Genomic DNA, 14,302 nt, shown 5'->3' with positions numbered 1-14,302 from the left:
AGAAGGTGTAAGTCTGTGGTGAAGTCAGGCAAGAAGCAAGGCAGGGAGCAGAAGGGGAGAGAATGGGAGGGAAGGCCCAGAGTCACCTTAAGGATGAGGAGAGAGCTGATGAGCATCATGCAGCCCCTAGGTGACTACCCAGACTTGTCCTTCTGGACAGAAGTTAAGAGTTCTGTTTGGCTTTCCAAACAGGATGGTGCTATGGAGAATACTCAGGCTCTACTGGTTCTCCTCCTACCCCTGGCCATGCCTCACTCGGTCCTCTCTGCTAGTTCCCTCTGATGTCCCTGACCTCTAACCTCTGGATCCCCCTCCATAGGCTGTTTCATTCAGTTCCATGGGTTTCTGTACCAGCTGCACATCCATGGCTCCTGAAATTAAATCCCCAGGTGGGTCTTCCCTTCTGAACACCAGACTTGTTTGTAGAAATGTCCGCCAGGACATCTGACGGTGGACACAACTGGGCACTTGGGTTTTCCGCAGCCTTTCCCATTTGAGAAGGGAGCAAAGGGGGGGAGGGGTCCATGTTTCCAACTGCTCCAACCCAAACCCTTGAAGCCATTCTTCAGGCCTGCATTTTTCTGGCATCCTACACATCAGCAAATCCTTTCCACTCTGCCTTCAAACCCATTCTAGAATCTACCACCCTGGTTCGACTCACTGTCATCACTCAACTATAGTATTACACAAGCTTTTCAACGGGCCTCTTGCCTTTTTAGCCCTTGCTTTGGTCTCCTCATAGCAAAGTGATCCTTTTAAACCATAAGACAGATCATGTCATTTCCTTACCCAAAACCCTCCCTGGCTCCCCATGTCATTCAAGTAGAAACAGAAGTCCTCCTGTTGACTGTGACACCCTAACGTGACTTGCATCCCTTCCCCACTGCCCTGACCTCCATCCTGGCCTCAGCTTGCTTGGCTATGAACACACCTGCCTCCCCGTGACTCGTCAAGTACACACAGTCTCAGCATTTGCTCTTCTGTGTCTGGGGGAAGCCTGGGACTCGTTCCTTCACCTCCTTCAGGTCTCTCTGCTCAATGCCACCTTATTAGGGAGGACTCAAAAACTCTGTGTGAAATAACATCCGCACCCTAACCTCCCGTAAGCTCTACCCACCTTAGCTTAGTTTATTGTCCCCATAACATTTGTCTCCACCTAAGATGTCATGGATTTATCTATTAATTTCTCACCCAACCCCGCCATTGTATCCCTGGTGCCTACAACAGCACCTGGCTTATGGTAAGGGCTCCATAAACACTTGTCAGATGAATGGCTGGCCTTTGGAATCAGACAGACCTTGGTTACATCTCATCTGTTCCATGTGCCAGCCCTGGGCCCTGCAGCCAATTACATAACTTTGCTGGGCCACGCTTTTATCATGTGTGAAATAGGAAAAAACAATTGTACTTACTGCATGGGATTGTAATGAAGACTAAGTGAATTCATCTATGGTTGTTAGAATGGCACCTGGCACATAAAAAGCAGTCATTAAATGTAGCTGTCATTGCTCATCATTGTTGTTACTACAGTCATCGTTATTATGTATTCACAAGATGAGACACACGGTCCCAGCCCAGTGCCCCACCCCAGCCCCCCAGCCTCTTCTTTCCAGCCAGAGGTGGAGCGGGTGATTCAGGTGCTGGCAGCCTGCCCTGTGACTCAGCCCTGAGGCTCAGCCACACCGGGGTCCCCTGGCATGGGCTGCCTTGGCCAAGGGGCCCTTGGGTTGAATCATCAGGGCCATGATTCCAGCTGGGGGATACCTTGGCTGTGGAGTTTGGCTGGTAGAGCTCGCCCTCCCTGGGTCCTTCCAGGAAGAGACTGGGCACCTGCCCCATTGTGCTCTCAGAAACTGCACTTGGCCAGCCCAAGTCCATCTGTCAGTAGAGCTTGGAAAAGGGCCAGACAAGGGTAAGTGGGAAGAGGAAAAAGTAGGAAAAGAGAAAAGTCATTTCAATCCTTTGCCATTAAACAGGGCAGGGCAGTGTCATGAACAGATCCCAGGGCTCTGAACCCACAGGCTTGGATGTGAGTCTCCATCCCTCCACTGACTGGCTGGGGGATCTCGGACAAGTTGTTCACTTCTCTGAACCTCATCTGCGAAATGAAGAGGAGGACAGCATCTCCTTCTCGAGGTTACTGGGAGAATACACAGTGGACATAGGTTGTCTTCAAGTCCCAAATCCTTCATGAACATGTTTCAATAACTTTTGTAAAAGGAGAGGAGGAATTCCCTATCTCTCCATTTCCCTCTTAAGTCCCCATTCCCCACCTCCCCCCAGGAAGGGGAGGGGAACAATCTGATGTGTCCTTCCTTCTTTTTTTTTAAGATTTTATTTTTTTTTATTTATTTGAGAGAGAGAGAGAGCGTACACATGGGTGGGGAGAGGAACATAGGAAGAGGGACAAGCAGACTCTGAGCTGAGCATGGAGCCCCACGCGGGGCTCAATCCCAGGACCCTGAGATCATGACCTGAGCCAAAATCAAGAGTCAGACGCTTAACTGACTGAGCCACCCAGGCACCCCCTTCTTTCTTTCATTCAAGAGCTCTTTATTGAGCACCTGCTACATGCCAGGTGCTGGGCTGGGCACTAGGTATGGCAGTCACGAGCTAGTAGGAGAGGCAGATAGTGTATAAATGAGCAGATAATACCCAATTATATATATAAAAAAAGAACACGCTGTTAAAAGAGAAAACCACACGGTGGAACTATCAGAGAAACTGAGGCAGTGCTTTTGAGACAAGGATGAGAAGAATGGCAGCGAGCCAGCCATGTGAGCCATACGAGGGAAGAAGCTTCCGGGGAAAGAGAATAGCATATGCAAAAGCCCTGAGGCAGGAAGTGTTTAGGAAGTGCAGGAGACCCTGTGTCCGAGTGTCACAGGCCAGTGCAGAGTGACAGATGTGGCCGGGGAAGGGGCCAGGCGAACACGGGGTGCACCTTCTGAATTTCCCTTCCCTGACGGCTCACGGCTTTCCAGGGCCTGCTCCCACTGCCTTGAATGGTCGCCTTGTAAAGCTTTTCTGGTCTTCTAGTGGTTTACAGAGACAGGGCTTGTGTGGCTACACCATGGCCAGAAGCCCGTAGGGTTGTTTTTCCAGCTTAAATGAGATACTACATGTAACCTGTGTAGTACTATTCATGCTCATTAAAAAACAGATAAGAACTCTTGAAAAAATGTGTGAAAATATTGAGATAAGTAAAGCCCCATAACAATCTGACTGTGAATTTTTATATTGCCATTTCAGAAAGAAGACAGAACTTTGACTTTAAACTCATCCTTCTCCCCAAGATCATTACAAAGGGAGTTGGGTGGACTCCATCCCCTCATCTGGGAACCCTTCCCTGCCTCATCCACCCCGCAGGCCTCAGAGTCCCTCTGCCGCTCACAGAGGGCAGCCCCCTGTTGGACGTTCTGTCCCTATATCTGTCTCTTCCATGGGCTGTGAGCTCCTCAATGATGGCGACTGGGCTTCATGATCTGTTTCACCCAGCCCTTGGATGACATTTTATTTTATTTTATTTCAGGTATATTTAAGGACTCTTTTTTTAACGATTTTATTTATTTGTCAGAGAGAGAGAGAGAGTACAAGCAAGGGGAGAAGCAGACTCCCCACAGAGCAGGGAGCCCGATGGGGGGCTTGATCCCAGGACCCAAGCCGAGGGCAGACGCTTAACCGACTGAGCCCCCCAGGCGCCCCTAAGGACTCTTCTAAATACCGAGCTGACTCTAAACCACCTTTGCACTAAGAACATGGTCCTTTCAAACCACTACACCATCTTAAAAAGTGTAATATCCTTTTAATTTTCCTAAAGTGTGGCCTGGTTTGAAGTATAGATTGGTTCATTGGAGATTTCCAGCCCGTGGCTTTCTCAGACCTCCGTTTTCCATGAGGAGTAGGCAGGCTTTTCGCCAGGGCTATTGCACCAGAGATGTGTGTTCTTTACTGCCGGGGAGGATGCCAAAAGTAATAACATTAGGCCCACGGTTCCCAAACCCTGCATTCGGATGCTCTGGGGGCAGCATGGTGTATTTTGAATTTTCGAGGGAACAGCAGTTCTAGACATCATGTCAGACACTGTGCAAATTGCTAAACGAGGTAGTTCACAGTTTCAACATCACATTACAACATGTTCCTTGCAGTGACGTCACATCTTTGCAAAGCTGGGGTTTGGGTGGTGGTTGCACTAAAAATTAAGCAAGTACCCTGTGAAAATCAGTGTGGAACAGGAAACGAGGGTGATGGTGTCCGATCTGGTTCCAAGGTTCGGGAATTTGTGCAGTGCCCAACGAACGCACACGTATCGCACTAATAAGTAATTGTAGCTATTTTAAAGGAAGTAAAAACATGATGCGTATTTTTTTCAATTACCAAGTTGTTAGGACATAAGTACTTTGTAAGCTATTTTGCTCTAAGTGCTTAATAAATGAAAGTGCTCGATATTTCTCTTGGCCTAGAAAGCCATGAAATAATTCCTAAGATGGAAGCCATGAACCCAGGAAAGTCTGGAAACTTCTCCATTCAGTTAGAGCAACTCCCACTTACCTCTTTCAGGCTTTTGATGCTGACCTCAGGAATTAATTCTGAACTCCACTGTAAGCATGGCTTGACGTTAATGACGTACACAAAACACCTATACTTAGTCCTGCCTGGAGAGTCTAGGAGCTGCAAGACTGGTAAAAAAAAAATTTACTGGGAGGGAAAACAGAGATGCAGCCCATCCCTCTTCACCCCATCTAACTTGTTTCTTAATGAGCGAATACGGCTCTGGAATGAGCTGGATGCACGCCTTCCTGTTATAAAAACAGAAAAACAAGCATCCATTTGTGGGCCAGGGTTACGGTTTAATATCTCAAGCTAGGAGTGGCCTGAGTCTCCAGCTGGCCCTGCAAGCTGATTCCAGCCAGAAAGACCACAGAACAAGTGCTCTGAAGCTATAGTTACTATTGTTGGTAGCTGTCCTCCCAGCTTTTAGCTTATTCGTAAATAACCTGGTTCAGTAAATTGCCTCATGCAGCTTGTTATCTTTGTTTGGAAAAAACAAGTTTGTCTGGGCCATCGCTCCAGGAAAGAGCATGTTCCACACTGGGCCTTCTATGGGAACTTGACGGAGATGGATGCGGCCGGGGTGAGCCGCTGGTCACATTCGCCTGAAATGTTTCCTAGGCTATTGAAATAGGGCAGTGGACTTCAGTCTCTCGTGGTCTCTGGATCCAGTTTATTCCAGGCCATTTTCTGGGAAGGATCTTGGCCCCGTTCTCTGTGTTCCCCTGTATACGGAGATAGGGTTGCCCCTGTTCAAGCATGAAATACTATTCACCCTCAGCTTCCACTAGAAGGTGTTAAGGCTCAATTATCTGTTGTTTGTGAGTCTCTTTCCTGTAAGTACCATGAGCCTCAGGGCCATTGCACCTGCTTTTCCCTCCTGCCTAGACTCTCTGCACTCAGCTATTACCACGACTGGGCCCTTCGTTCACTCTTGCAGCAAATATTTACTGAGTTCCTCCTGTGTGCCAAGCACTATACTGGGTGTTCAGGGTATAGGAGGGGATGACAATAATCAGAACGGTCAACATTTACTGAATGCTTGTGATGAGCCAAGGCTTCTTCCAGACCATTTACATGTAGTATCTTATCTAATGCTCGACAACAATCCAGTGACATTTGACAGTAATCCAGCAAGTTATCCACATTTGATGTGGAGTGGCTACTTTACAACACCAAGTTACCCAGTATTTTTCTGATAGGGAAAGTGAGACACAGAGAGGCTAAGTAACTTCCCCCAAGGTCACACAGCTCATAGGTGACGGAGCTGGGATTTGAGCTTACATTCTTTTTTTTCTTTAATTTTTTTTTTAAGATTTTTTTTTTATTTATTTATTTGACAGAGAGAGAGAGAGAAACAGTGAGAGCAGGAACACAAGCAGGGGGAATGAGAGAGGGAGAAGCAGGCTTCCCATTGAGCAGGGAGCCCGATGCAGGGCTCGATCCCAGGACCCTGAGCTGAAGGCAGACGCTTAACCGACTGAGCCACCCAGGCGCCCCTGAGCTTACATTCTTAAACAGTTTTATTGTCTCTCTAGCAAGACGCAGAGGCCCTGGTCTTGTTGGCTTACGTTTTTGTGGAGGAGAGAGAAAGTACATTAGCAGATAAGTAATTTCCGATAGTCAAAGATGGTAGGAAAAGAAGTAATAATAATAAACCAGGGTAACTCAGTAGAGACTTCCCAGAGTGGGCAAGGAAGGATAGCTACTTTATATCGGGTAGTTGGAAAAGCCTCCACTAAGGGGTCATCGGGGCTGAGACCTGAAGAAGTGGGCCACGGGAAGTATTTGGGAAAATTGTTCCAAGCAGAGGGAATAGCAAGCCCAGAGGCAGTGAGGCAGGGACACGTTTGGCCGAGTGAGAAAGAGAGGTAAGCAGGACCCAGATCACACAGGGTCATGCTCTTCGACCTGGGCTGCACGCAGCTGCCTGGGGGAGCTTCTAAAGATACCGATGCCTTGGCCCACACCCCCAGAGATACTAAGGAAATCAGTCTGAGCTTTGGCTTGGCCAAGAGGAATTTTAAAAGAAGATGGTTGCAGTGGTCCAAAGAGATATGATGGTGGCTTGGACCAAGGGGGTGGCCCTTCAGCCACTGCTCCCTCTGTGTGGGATTTTAAATGGCTCGAGGCTGATGTCTCTCCCACACAGCCCACCTGTGGTTTATAGGAAGTGCTCACATTCTTAGCCTGGAGAGATCAAAGTGTGGGGTGCTGAGCTGCAGGTGGCCTGGGAGCACATCCGCTAAGCTCTGCCTTGCTGCTCAGACACCCATCAGTCTCGTCCCACTGATGCTCTTACCAGATGTAGCAAGAGGAGTAGTGGCTGGCCCAACTTTTCCAAAGAAATCATCACCTCACAATTTCAAATCTCCAGCCAGCCAACCTTGTTATATCAGTGTGGGTGAGTCTACCCGTTCTTGGCCACAGTGGTTTCTGTCACAGCTTACTTTGGAAGGTGGTACCTTTGTCTTCTTGCTTCAGCTGTCGCCAAAACAGTGCATTTGTCTGGGTTGTCTAAAGAAACAGAAGCAATAGGAAGTGTATAGAGAGAGATAAAGAGGTTTATTATATGGAATTGGCTCACATGAGTATCGGGGGTCGGGTAAGTCCCAAATCTGCAAAGTAGGCCAGTAGGCTGAAGATGCTGAATTTTGATCTATTCAGGCCTTCAACTGATTGGGTGAAGCCCACTCAGATTATGGAGGGCAATCTGCTTTACTCAAAAGTCCAGATTTAAATGTAAATCTCAACCAAAACCCCCTCATAGAAACATCCAGAATAACATTTGACCAAATATCTGAGCACCACGACCCAGCCAATTTGACACATAAAATTAACCACACAGACAAGAAGAGACTCATTTTACATCCTCTTACAATATGATATTCATAGAATATTTCCAGAAGAGTACAAAGAATACTTTCACCAGGGGGCTTGGGGTTTAGAGTAGAAGACATACTTATTTTTTCCCAGATTTTATTTTATTTTATTTATTTATTTATTTATTTGCTGAGTGTGTATGTATTGGTTTTTCGAATAAAAAATAAACTATAACAAATGGATCAGAGTGATCACTGGATTGCATTTATTGGCCATCTGCAAAACTGCTTTCTTCACATCTTAATGAGATGACACGAGGGGTGCCTGGGTGGCTCAGTTGGTTAACGTCTGCCTTCGGCTCAGGTCATGATCCCGGGGTCCTGGGATCGAGCCCCATATCGGCCTCCCTGCTCAGTGGGGAGCCTGCTTCTCCCTCTGCCTCTGTCTGCCGCTCCCCCTGCTTGTGCTGTCTCTCTCTCTCTCTGTCAAATAAATAAATAAAATCTTTAAAAAAAAAAAGGAGATGACACAAGTACATGAGCCTACACTAAGGGGTATTACGGGAAACATCAAACATCAGAAAGCATTGTTGGCATTTGTTACACATCAGTGTCCTCTATAAGAGGAGCCCAGGAGATGTCACATGGATTTTAATTCCAAGAATGGTGGTGGGGCACCTGAGTGGCTCAGTTGGTTAAGTGTCTGACTCTTGATTTCAGCTCAGGTCATGATCTCAGCGTTGTGAGATTGAGCCCTGAATCAGGCTCCACACTCAGTGGGGAGTCTACTTGAGATTCTCTCTCTCTTCCTCTCCCTTTGCCCCTCTCCCTGATCATGCCCATGTACACTCTCTCTCAAAAAAAAAAAAAAAAAAGAATGAACACAACCAAATGGGGTCACCCCCCTAGCCATATATTACCATGTGGGCATTTAATCTCATTTGAAGCACAGTTTTACATTCTCACTTTTATTTGTCTTTCTCTTTCAGTCCTGTTTTTTTTAACCTTTTATTATGGAAATTTTAAAATATACACAACAGAAGAGAAAATGGTAAAGTGTACCCCCGTGTAACAATCACCCAACTTTAACCATTATTCACTGATGGTCAGTTTTGTTCTATATACTCCACACTTCCTCTCAAACACCATTGGATACTTTTTTCATTTTTTAAAAAATGATCTATCATTTTCAGTCTATAAAATTCATCCTTCTAAAGTGTATGATTCAGTGGTTTTTCAAGTATATTCACAAGGTGGAACCATCACCATTATATAATTCCAAGACATGTTTATCACCCCATACCCAGCAGAAGTCATTCCTCATTCTCCTTTCACCTCAGCTCCTGGCAACTCCTTACCTACTTTCTGTCTCTGGATCCCCAGATTATTTTAAAGCAAATCTCAGATATCACATAATTTCACCTATAAATATTTTAGTATGTATTTGTAATACATAAGGACCCCTTTTCTTTCCTTTAACATAGACAAATACCATTAGGATACAAAAAATTTAGTAATAATTCTTTCATATCATCTAATACATAGTCAGTGTTCAATAGTCTCCTGTTAATTGGTTTATTCTCATTGTATCCAAACAAGGCCTTCATACCTGACATGGTTGGTATGACATGAGTCTCTTTTGATACTTAACAGTTCCTTTTCCTGTGGTTGGTTTGTTTGACACTTATTTGTTAGAAGGGGAAAAAAGGTCATTTTCCTGTAGAATTTTCTACAGTCTGAATTTGATTACAGATCCATGGTGTTCTCTTATTGCCTATACGTTCTATAAATTGGTGGTTGACTATAGAGACTTGATGTGACTCAGGTTCTGGATTTTGGCAAGAATACTTTCCAGTTGGGGCGCCTGGGTGGCTCAGTCGTTAAGCGTCTGCCTTCAGCTCAGGTCATGATCCCAGGGTCCTGGGATGGAGCCCCACATCTGGCTCCCTGCTCCGCGGGAAGCCTGCTTCTCCCTCTCTCACTCCCCCTGCTTGTATTCCCTCTCTCGCTGTCTCTCTCTCTCTGTCAAATAAATAAATAAAAATCTTTTTTTTTTTTTTTAAAGGTTTTATTTATTTGACAGAGAGAAAGACAGCCAGAGAGTGAACACAAGCAGGGGGAGTGGGAGAGGGTGAAGCAGGCTTCCTGCGGAGCAGGGAGCCTGATGTGGGGCTCAATCCCAGGACTCTGGGATCATGACCTGAGCCGAAGGCAGACACTTAACGACTGAGCCACCCAGGCGCCAATAAATAAAAATCTTAAAAAAAAAAAGAATACTTTCCAGTTGGTAGTGGGTGTTTCCCTTGCACATCTGTAGACATAGTCATCTCTAACTGTCTTTTGGGATTTAAGACTGATGTGTGAGTTCAGGTGTCATCTGCCTGATCCACACATTAGGAAGTTCCCTATCAGCCTTTCCCAAGGGTCTTACATTGATCACTGTTGCCTAGATCCATTATTGCATTAGGGCGATCGTTGCAGAAGGATGATGTCCTAGTTCTTTTACTCCTTCTGCATTTATTAGCTGTAATCAACCTAAAAAGAACTTTTCCTCATTAACTTGGATGATTATACAGGAAGTAGGTATTGTAGCTGGATGAATAATTATGTAAATAACTGTATAAAAAGTGTTTATTGATGGTTCAGTGTCAACAAAGAATCACAACAATTATTTAATTAAAGAGAACCAACTCTTATTGAGTACCTACTAGGTGCCAGACACCATGCTGGGTAGGTACTTTGACATTCATTATAATTTCATTTAAAAATCATAATAATCTGGGGCATCTGCGTGGCTCAGCTGGTTAAGCATCCAACCCTTGATTTCGGCTCAGGTCATGATCTCAGGGTGGTGAGATCGAGCCCCACGGGTCGGGCTCCATGCTCAGCAGGGAGTCTGCTTGAGATTCTCTCTCTCCCTCTCCCTCTGCCCCTCTCCCCTGTTCACTTGTGCGCAAGCTCTCTCTCCCTCTCTCTAAAATAAATAGATAAATAAATAAATAAAATCTTTTTTAAAAATCATAATAATCCTACAAGGCAGTTGTTATCTCATGTAACAGATAAGGAAACTAAAGCTTAAGAGAAATGACTTAAATCAGGTCAAACAGCTGGAATTAGGTACAGGATGCGGGCACTGAAATCATGATTGACATAGAGCTGAGAGGGGTAGTTAACAGGTTAGATGACAGAGTCAATATCGGAAGAGGAAGGGACAGATGAGAACATGAGAGCTTTAGCATTTACAGGGGGAAATGTAAAGTCCTGCTCTGGGATTGAAAGCCACTCAGGTCCACGCACGGAGAGACCTGAATTATCAGGATCTCGTGTTTCAAAATGACCTGGAGACATTAGCTTAGCGCAAGCTCCATATGGATCTTAGAAAAACTACCATTGTATTAAGCCGCATTAATAGGGGCAAGTAATGAATAGGCTCAAAGCTCCATTTGGATTAAAATCATAAATATCTTTTTCCCTATTGCATCCTCAGCCTCCAGCATAGTATCCAGTAATTATCTGGATAATAATGGGCACTCAGTACATACCTGGCAACACTTAGATATATTTATTCAATCATTAACCAAATCTATTGGGTGCTTGTTGCCCCTTGAATGCTGTTTTCAGTGCTTGAAATCCAGCAGTGGCCTTGCAAAGCCTCCATTCTAATAGAATGGTAAGGAAGAGAGATGACAAACAAATAAACAAATAATGGTGTGAAGTGTGGGCGGGGGAGTGCCAAGGAGAAAAATTAAGCAGGGTACGGTGGATGAGGAGTGCCGGGTAGGAGGAGTCGAGGCACATCTGGGGGTCAGGGAAGACCGCTCTGAACAGAGACCTGAATGAAGTGAGGGTGTGGGCCACGCAAGCAAAGAACAGCAAGTGCAAAGGCTCTGAGGCAGGAGTCTGCCAGATGTATTCCACGTGGAGGGAGGTGACAGTTTTCTCCAGTCTCGGCTGGTGAAACCACATCTGGAGCCAGGTGTGATTCTGGGCACCACATAGTTGAGGAGATTGTCAAATGAGAGCATTTCAAGGTAGTAAAGGGTCTGGAACCTGCTCCTGTTAGGGTGGGTTAAGGAAGAGAGTGACTTAGGCATACCTGGCTGGCTCTCCTCAAGTACGTGAAGAACAGACACAAGGCTGAGGGCTGAGAATTCCCTTTCGTGATCGATAGCTGGGACCATTCATTCACTCTGGGTGTAATATACAGCAGAACAAGTTCCCCAAAGGGAAATTAACTTCCTTGTCCAGTAGTGAGCTCCCTCTTCTCGGAGGTGTTCAAGCAAATGAAGACAGTCTACCAAAGATGGAGAAGATGACTCTCCCATCTCAGGCTGGAATAGGAGGCCTCTGAGGTGAATCCCATCAAGGAGATTCAGAACTGTGCCCTGACCCCTCTCTCCCACTTCTCTCCCTTTCCGCCCTCTCTGTCTCCATGCTCCCACCTTGCTCACCCTCAGGACGACGCACATGCGTGCACACAAACACACAAGAGCAAGCAGAGCAGTGTAGGGGAGAGGGAGAGAAGACAAGGAAGGCAGAGAAAGAGGGAAAGAAGAAGAGAAGAGACAGGGAAGGGAGAAGAGGGGAGAGGGAGGCAGGGACGTGGGAGTGAGGCTTCGGAGTCAGGGAGCCCATGGTGACCCCATTGCAGGTCCCCAGAGCAGCAAATGGGTAATCTTGAATCACAGCTCATTTAGGGCTTCCTGTTTTCAGCTTGTCTCTGTGAACATTTGGAGGGGTTTCCAGCTAATAAATAAAGCAGAGAGCCAAGACTCCCTCCCCAGGCCAGCAGCCACTTCATCCCTGTGGCTGCCTGGCCCCAGTGCTCTCTGACCCCGCCTAACCTTTTGCCTGAGGACCATGCCAGAGTCCCCTCCGGCACCCACCACACCCGGCCAGGCCCCCTGCCCGCTTTTCCGAAGTTCCTGATTTGATTGGGTTCTCAAGATAGAAAGATAAACCTCCCAGAGTGCAGAATCCAGTCTGAGCAGTTGCAGAAAAATTCACCTTGGAAAAGACAAGTTTTCCGGAGACACATTTTCTTTGCCTTTTCCCAAACTCCCGCTGTATTCTTCCTCCCATTCCCCTGCCCCCCCCAAGTTACGAGTGGATCTTTATCGAGTCTTCTTAAATTCAATCCAGCAACCGTGCTGGGCACATCTGTGCCGCGCACCTGTGTTAGGACTCGTGGGGGAGACACGTCATCTGTCCTCGAGAAGCTGACCATCTGATGGGAGGAAAACATCGGTGGAGCTGGGCTTTACAGGGCCCAGACGTGCACAATCTGAAGGCCCCCTGTAAGGAAAAGAACTTAAAATTGCCAGGAACACAGGCCAGGGCTTGTCCTGGGGTTTTAGAAGAGTCCGTATACAAGAAACCGGGATTATATCCTCACTCCTGGAGAGGGCAGGATGAGCACTCCCACCCCAAACCACCCAGAAAAGGTGCACAAGGAGAGGTTGGGCTGACACTAATTAATACTAATTAATTCATTAAACCTCTATGTCTACACTGTCTCTCTTTGCTCTCTTTTGTCTATTCTGTGAAGAGATGAATGCATGCATGATGCATTCAACAGATATTTACTTAGGGCTCCTATAATAACTAGGACAAGGTTCAGCTGTGTAACAAAAAACCTAAGGTGGCTTAAATAAGCCAGGACCTTCTCTCACACACAGTGTTCTGGGCGAAAGCAGCCCAGGGCTCTCACGGAACTTACTTGGTTTTAAGGACCCAGACTCCTTCCATCTTGTTGATCATGAATTCCTGGGGTGTTGTTCTTCGGCCACAATGTCAAAGATGGTCCACACCATCTAGCAAGAAGAGCAAAAGCCTCCCCTCCCTTTAATAGTAGGCCTGGAAGTACGGACTCCGCTTCTGCTCACAGAAACAGAAAACATGGTCACATGGGCACACACAGGGGTCCGGGAGATGGGGAAGTCTGATATTTATTCTGTGGGAGGTCACTTGCCCCCAGAATGGGGTGCTTCATGACTATAGAAGAGAATGGACGTTGTGGAAAGCTGGAAGTGTCCAAGACATCCTGCTATGTATGCTGTGCTGTCTAGGAAACTGAGGTGCAGAAGAAGTTCTGGTCCTTTCCAGAGCCACCCAGGGACAAAACTGAATTAGACAAGCTGTCCCTGCAAGCTTCCCCCACACCACCACCCATTCTTTCATTTTGGTAACTCTAACTCTCTCCACTGGACCCCGAACATGGGCTGAAGATGAAACACTCTGATCATAAGAGGGGAAGTTGGAGGAAGGGGGAGGCAATAAAGTGAGGAAGTTGGCAGGAAAAAAGAGAACCAGAAGAGAGTAGTGGTGTAGAAACCAAGTTTCAAAAAGCTCAGCAATTTCAGATGTCGTGGAATGCCAAACAGGATGCCAATCTAAAGAACGCTATTGGATTTGCCAGCGAGGAGGTGACAGGTGATCTTTGCCAAATCAGTTTCAGTGGAGTGGTGGGGATTGACATTTGAAGACAGTGGGTTTAGGGGTGAGTGGGAAATGAGGAGGTAGAGACAAAGAGCAGGGAGTACCTGGGGTATTGAAAAGCAGGAACAATTTGAGGAGAATGGAGGGCCCATGATCATGTTGACCCAAAGGATAAAGAATCAACAGAGAGCAAAAGACAAAAAATACAAGGCAGAAATATAGTTTGACTGCTTTAACGAAGACCAAAATAACAGTGACATAAACAAGATTAAAGTCCATTTCTTTCTCATGTAAGTGTCTGAACATGCACAGTCAAGGGCGGATTGGGGACTCCATGGTGTTGGGAATCCAGGTTCCATCCACCTTATTATTCAGCCATCCTCAACATATATGGCTTCCATCCTGTGGTCCGAGATCCCAGCCAGGTGGAAGAGGGAAAAGAGACCGGGAAGATTCCCTTTGTGGTAAAGGCACCACCCAGAGTTTGCCCA

The 14,302-nt window shown here is 46.3% G+C and overlaps 1 protein-coding gene and 1 long non-coding RNA gene across 3 annotated transcripts in view; one reads left to right on the top strand and one right to left on the bottom strand.

Annotated features, from left to right (window-relative positions):
* Positions 1 to 14,302, top strand: part of SYN3 (synapsin III) — a 444,404-nt gene that overhangs the window by 404,186 nt on the left and 25,916 nt on the right. The window lies entirely within an intron of this gene.
* On the bottom strand, positions 7,617 to 13,286 carry LOC144382170 (uncharacterized). Its single transcript, XR_013448611.1, has 2 exons — positions 13,093 to 13,286; positions 7,617 to 7,856 (listed from the first exon to the last, which is right to left on the bottom strand). It is a non-coding gene; the product is annotated as an uncharacterized LOC144382170 (long non-coding RNA).

Source organism: Halichoerus grypus, chromosome 6, assembly GCF_964656455.1.
Source record: "Halichoerus grypus chromosome 6, mHalGry1.hap1.1, whole genome shotgun sequence".
Lineage (NCBI taxonomy): Eukaryota > Metazoa > Chordata > Mammalia > Carnivora > Phocidae > Halichoerus > Halichoerus grypus.
Note: the sequence above shows the minus strand (reverse complement) of the source record. Positions and strands in the feature narration are given on the sequence as shown.